This window comes from Phascolarctos cinereus, unplaced genomic scaffold (assembly GCF_003287225.1).
Source record: "Phascolarctos cinereus isolate Bilbo 61053 unplaced genomic scaffold, phaCin_HiC Scaffold_4;HRSCAF=312, whole genome shotgun sequence".
NCBI lineage: Eukaryota > Metazoa > Chordata > Mammalia > Diprotodontia > Phascolarctidae > Phascolarctos > Phascolarctos cinereus.
The window spans coordinates 692,378,790-692,385,573 of NW_027555847.1; the positions used below are offsets into that span (position 1 = coordinate 692,378,790).

The following is a 6,784-nucleotide window of genomic DNA, read 5'->3' on the forward strand; positions in this document are numbered from 1 at the left end:
CCTGGAAATGAACTGCAAGAGCCATCAATACTGTATACATGTGACGCTATAATGGGCTTCCTGGAATGAATGAACAAAACGACATGCTAATCAAATATGGCAATAAGAACACATAATAATTACCAACTGCTAGAGGCGCTTCTTAAACTTTCAGTACTTTTGGGGTAGTTTGCATCTAAATTAAAATTGAACTTCAAAGCACTCAGATGAGGATGCATTTCTAAGCATTTGTGAAAAAAAAACTGAAAGACAGTCACTGATTAGCATGAAGCTTTGTACCAGCTGCTTGTTACTGTTTCAGGGAATAGGGTAAAAATCAACCCAGAAAATAGCAAGGGCGGGGAGAGAGGGGGAGTGGATGGAGAGCAGCCATCTTGATCATCAGAGACAAATGTTTGGAATCCATTAATTTTTTGGTGAATTATTTATGCCTGTGGCTCAATTGCGCATCTCATCCTCCCCACCCTTACCCCACTGTGTTCGTGTAGATCCCCTACTGATGACACAAGAAAACAACTCTTTCAAAAAGCTCCTAAGGCCCATTTTCAGTAGCAATGGAGATGTGGGTTTAGGTGGCTTATTCCAAGAGGGCTGCATAGTACTAAATATTTATGGCGGCATTAATAACAAAATCCTCTTTTCCATTGATGAGAGGAAGGAAGGGGGATGATGAGGGGCAAGCAGAAAGTCTTTATTTGCCTTCAGAAACCTGAAAAACATATTTGTGTCTAATGGTAGCCATATTTTGAGGGGTAAAGGAATTTCAATGTTAACTTTATTATGTATTTAAAAGTAATAACAAGATATACATAACAAATTTGCAGTTTCATGTGCAATCATCTTTTTTTTTCTATTCTACTATGTTATGGAAATGTTTGTTTTATTTCTTAAATTCAGAATAAAACAAAATAAAAAAAAAGAAAGTGAAGGTTTGAGCAGAGGAGTGATATTATCAAAGCAAAACATTGTACAAGCAGTAGCATAGAGGGTTGATTGGAGAGACTGGATAGTAAAGGAAAGAAATGGAGGAAGGCCTTTGTATACTAATTTAAGAACAATGAAAACCTGAACCAGGGTAGATTTAATTGATACAATAGAGAAAGGAGGTCAGATAAGAAAGATGTAGTAGAATAGAAATGTCAGGACTTGACAAATGAATTGATGTTTAAGGAAGGGAAAGGAAAAATCAGAGGAATCCAAGGTTAGTGATGAATGGGTAATTAGGAAGATGGCTTGACAAGACACATTGAGCTAGTTTCCAATGTTTTATTGTGACTCTCAGTAACTGTCTTTGTCTTTATAATATCAGCCTGTACTTCTTAAGAACAAATAGAACTCCTTGAGGGAAGGAATTATTTGATTTACTTTTTTCCCTTTTCTTTTGTCAACTCGCCCTTTTTCTTATCCCCCTTCCCCTCTTACTTCCCATTAGGTAAGATAGATTTCTATACCCAACAGACTGTGTATACATATACATATGCATACATATATATGCACACATATACATAGATATGCACACACATACATAGATGTACATATGCATATTATATATGTACATGTTTTATGTGTGTGTGTGTATATATATATATATATATATATATATATATATATATATATATATATACACTTATATATTCCCTATTTGATCCAATTCTGATGAGAATGAGGTTCAAGTGTTGCCTGCCCCCCCATTTTCCCCTCCACTGTAAAAGCTCTTCCTTGAATATCTTTTTTTATATAAGAATTTTCTTTAATCTTCCTCTCCCTTCCTATTTTGTGCAGTGGATCTCTCTCATTCAATTTTTTTAGATCATCCCATTATAAACAACTCACTTCTATGTCCTTCTAACTATCCTAAAAATTATACTTAGGAGTTACATGTATCACCTCCCATATGGGAATATAAACAGTTTAAATTTTTTGAATCCCTTATGATTTATCTTTTATGTTTACATTTTTATAAATCTCTTGTGTCTTGTATTTGAAAGTCAAATTTTCTACTCAGCTCTGGTTTTTTCATTAAGAATACTCCACAGTCCACTAGTTCTCTAAATATCTATTTTTCCCCTGAATAATTGTACTGAGTTTTGTTGAATAGAATAGTCTTGGCTGTAATCCTAGCTCTTTTGTTTTCTTCAATATCACATTCCTATCCCTTTACTCCTTTAATGTGGAAGCTGCTAAGTCTTGTGTGATATTGATTGTGGTTCCACAATATTTGAATGATTTCTCTCTAGATTCTTGAAGTATTTTCTCTTTGACCTGGAAACTCTGAAATTTGCCTATAATATTATTTGGAGGTTTCATTTTAGGATATCTTTCAGGAGGTGACTGGTAGATCCTTTCCATTTCTATTTTACCCCATGGTTCTAAAGCATATAGGCAATTTTCTTTCATACTTTCTTGAAATATGATATCTGTGCTCCTTTTTCTCAGGACTTTTAAATTGTTTGGTAATTATTAAATTATCTTTCCTTTATCTATTTTCCAGGTTAGTTGTTTTTCAAATGAGATATTTCACATTTTCTTCTTTTTTTTCTTCTTTTGACTTAATTTCATTGTTTCTTTTTTAAATTTTTTTATTAATTTATTTTGATTTATCAATAATCACTTCCATATGCTTTTGAGTTTAAAATTTTTCTCCCTTTTTCTCCCCACCATCTTCCCCAAGACGGCGTACAATCTGATACAGGCTATATATTTACATTCCTATTGAGAATATTTTCACATTAGTGATGTTGTAAGTAACACTTGAAACCAATAAGAGGTACCATCAGAAAGAGGAAACAAAACTCAACAGAAAAGAAAACAATAGCAATTCAACTTCCATAGTTCTTTCTTTGGATGTGGATAGCATTTTGCATCACAAGGACTCGAGAGATGTCTTCGATCCTTGTACTGCTGAGAAGGGTTAAGTTTATCAATATTAATCATCACACAACATGTCTGTTATTGTGTATAATGTTCTCTTGGTTCTGCTCACTTCACTCAGCATCAGACCATATAAGTCTTTCCAGGTTTTTCTAAGTCAGCCTGTTCATCATTTCTTATAGCACAATAGTATTCCATTACATTCATATACCACAACTTGCTCAGCCATTCCCCAGTTGATGGATATCCTCTCAGTTTCCAATTCTTTGCCACCACAAAAAGAGCTGCTATGTATATTTTTGTACATGTGGGTCCTTTTCCCACTTCTATGATCTCTTTGGGATATAGCCCTAGAAGTGCTATTGCTGGATCAAAGGGTATGCACATTTTTGTAGCCCTTTGGGCATAGTTCCAAATTGTTCTCCAAAATGGTTGGATCATTTCACAACTCCACCAACAATGCATGAGTGTTCCAATTTTCCCACCTCTTCTCCAACATTCATCATTTTCCTATTTTGTCATATTGGCCAATCTGATAGGTATGATTTGGTACTTCAGAGTTGTCATTTCATCATTTCTTGATGTCTCATGGAGTCATTAGCTTCTTCTTGCCCAATTCTAATTTTTAAGGCACTATTGTCTTCAGTGAGCTTTTTTATCTTTTTTTTCCATTTGTTCAATTCTACTTTTTTTTACTTTTTTTACTTTTTTTTATTATTTTCAAAAAATTTTATTAATTAATTTTGATTTATCAACAATCACTTCCATATGCTTTTGAGTTGAAAATTTTTCTCCCCCTTCCTCCCCACCATCCTCCCCAAGATGGCTCACAATCTGATATAGTCTTTACATTTACATACCCATTAAAAGTATTTTCACATTAGTGAAGTTGTAAGTAAAAATTAAAACCAATAGGAGGAACCATCAGAAAGATGAAACAAAACTCAACAGAAGGTAAAAATAAGTGATTGTGATTCAGCTTCCATAGTTCTTTCTTTGGATGTGGACAGCATTTTCCATCCTGAGGCCTCTGGAGATGTCTTTGATCCTCGTAATGCTGAGAAAGGTTCAGTTTAACAATCTTAGTCATTGCATAAAGTGGCTGTTATTGTGTACAAAGTCCTCTTGGTTCTGCTCATTTCACTCAGCATCAGACCATATAAGTCTTTCCAGATTTTTCTGAAGTCAGCCTGTTCATCATTTCTTATAGCTCAATAGTATTCCATTACATTCATATACTACAACTTACTCAGCCATTCCCTAATTGATGGGCATCCTCTCAATTTCCACCAATTCTATTTTTTAAAGAGTAATGTCATCAGTGATATTCATTTGGATAATTCAGTTTTCTAAGGCGTATTTTCTTTAGTATTTTTTGTACCTCTTTAACCAAGCTGTTAATTGTCCTTTTAGAATTTTCTTCACTTAATTTAATTTCTTTACCCATTTTCCTCTACCACTATTATTTGATTTTTAATATCATTTTTAGCTTTTTTGTAAATTCTTGTTGGGCTTATGACTAATTAATATTTTTTTCTTCTGAGGCTTTGTTTGTAGCTGTTTTGACATCATTATCTTCTAAGTTTGTGTCTTGACCTCCCCCATCACCATAGTAGCTTTTCACAGTCATGTTCTTTTTTCATTGCTTATTCATTTTCCTAGCCTATTTCTTGACTTTGAATTTTATGTTTAAGTTCATCTCTGTTCCCGGAATGGGGGTCAGGGGAAAAGCATTGCCCCAGGCTTCAGGGGGTTTTGTACAGCTGTTTTCTTTTTTTAACAATCATAAGTAATTTCTTTTTGAGAATAATTTAACATGAAAGTATACAAATAAAAATTGAATAAATACAAATTCACATTTATCATAACACAGATGGCAAAGGACAAAGTAAAAACAAGAAAACTAAACAGACCATTATATACAATTGGATACAGTTGTGTCATGTACACTAAAAGTCTTTTACAAAATAGTCATCTCAGATCAATAGAAGACCGCTCTTACTTCAATGTTGTCATTCCTGTTTTCTCCATGTCGCCTTTAATATAGTTGGTAATTGTTTTGGTGATACCAGCCCCTTGGGATTCTTTGCCATATTGCTTTATTAACCACTGTAGTCTGCATATTTCTGTCCATATCCATAATTCCCAGAGTTATACCCAGTATAAGCATATCTGTCATAGTCATTATAGTTGTGATCATTAGCATAGGCACTATTATAATGTCCATATCCTTGTTCATAACTGGTTCCAGTTTTAGCCTTGATCTTGGCCATGACCTTTAGTTTCACTTCCCTGGTCAACTTCAGGTGCCCCGCCCCTCATTTCTGTTGCTGCTGTTGCTGCCTGCATAACTCTTTGGGCTGGAAAACTTTGATTTCAACTGCCTAAATCCAATCTGATATCTGTTTTCTTCATCTGTATATGTGATAAAACAGCATCCTCTCCTTTCATTTGTTTTTGTGTCCATAGGAAGTTCAATATTCTCAAGCTTTCCAAATGTTCCAAAATATTCTTTATTTTGTTTTTCAGAGGTATCTAAGTTCAGTCTGCCAATACATACTTTTATTGGGGGGGGTGCTTTTTTTTTTTCTTTAAAGCTTTACCCTTTGGAGTCTATCAAGTTGCTATCCGAGTTTGTATTCTTCAAATTCGAAGACCTTATGGATACCAGCAGCATCATTGAAAAGCACAAATCCTAATCTCTTTGGGATCATGGATCTGTTTTAATTGAGTTGACAACCTTTCCAAAATGATACAGGTATTCAGTGAGCTCTTTCTTGCTCATATCCCTACTTAGCCTTACAATAAGCATTTTACTATTGTCCTATTAGTTCTTGCTTGAGGTTGATTTTGGAACCCTCCAAAAACTCCTCCATGTTGCTATACTCCTTGAATCCTCCATAGCTTGGAGCTGTCAGCGGGGAACAGGTGGCATGGAGAGAGTCCCATTGGCAGGATGTTGTATGGAGCTGGATTTAAAAGGGCAGAAGAAGAGTGCACTGCTGTTCTCAAAGGTAGTTCTGGGGATTTGGAAGTTTTCAGTACTTCCAAGATAGTATGATCCAGGGAGAGGTGTGGTCACTGCTCTCCTGATCTGGGATCCAGTCTTTACCCAGGAAAGGACCTTGATCCCTGACAGCCTGAAGGAATACTGCTTCTTAGGGACCTTGTTCCATTGGGACCAGAAGCCATACTACTTCTCAGGGACTCTGTTCCTTTGTGACAAAAGTTCCGCTCTTTGCCCTTGACCTATGATTTGGAAGTGGTTATAGGCAATGAAGTTGTTAAACAGCATCTGGTCCTGAGCTCAGTGCTAGCACAGAGGTCCCCTCTTATCTCTTTCTGACCAGTTGCCTAAGTACTTTGTCATCTGGCTTGAGAGCAATGATGTTTTTCTTAAAGTGATGGAAAAATCTGTATTTGCTTAGCATCTAGATTAATGATCCTTTAGGCTTCAGGACAACCTGAATCCCCTCTCCTTGAGCTAGAATCATAATTCTAGAACCAAGGAGAATCTTAGAAGTCATCTAATCTAACCTCCCTTGGTTTACCAATAAGAAAACTGACTCCTAGAGAGGTTAAGTGAGTTATTCAGGGTTACATTGCTAGTAAGCATCCGACATAGGATTTGAACACAGGTCATCCTGACTGCAAGGCCAAAATTCTACCCACTGTACCACCTAGCTCCCCCCACTCCCCAAAGAATTCTTGCTTATTTTTAGGGGTTAATGTGACAATTTGTTGAAATGTATGTATGTGTCTATTATAAGCATACTTAAATATTTCCATTAGCCAGTGACCAAGTTTTTGATTATTAGTGTTTTTAAGCTTGGCTGGTATAGTCCTCAAACAACACAAGAACTGTTGCTAGGCCAATCCTCAAAACCCACCAAAACTTAGTAGAATTTCTTTA

At 35.5% G+C, this 6,784-nt stretch overlaps 1 pseudogene; it reads right to left on the bottom strand.

Moving 5' to 3' along the window:
- Positions 1 to 5,189: 5,189 nt before the first annotated feature.
- LOC110220323 (heterogeneous nuclear ribonucleoprotein D-like pseudogene) lies at positions 5,190 to 5,773 on the bottom strand (annotated as a pseudogene).
- Between the last annotated feature and the right edge of the window lie 1,011 nt (positions 5,774 to 6,784).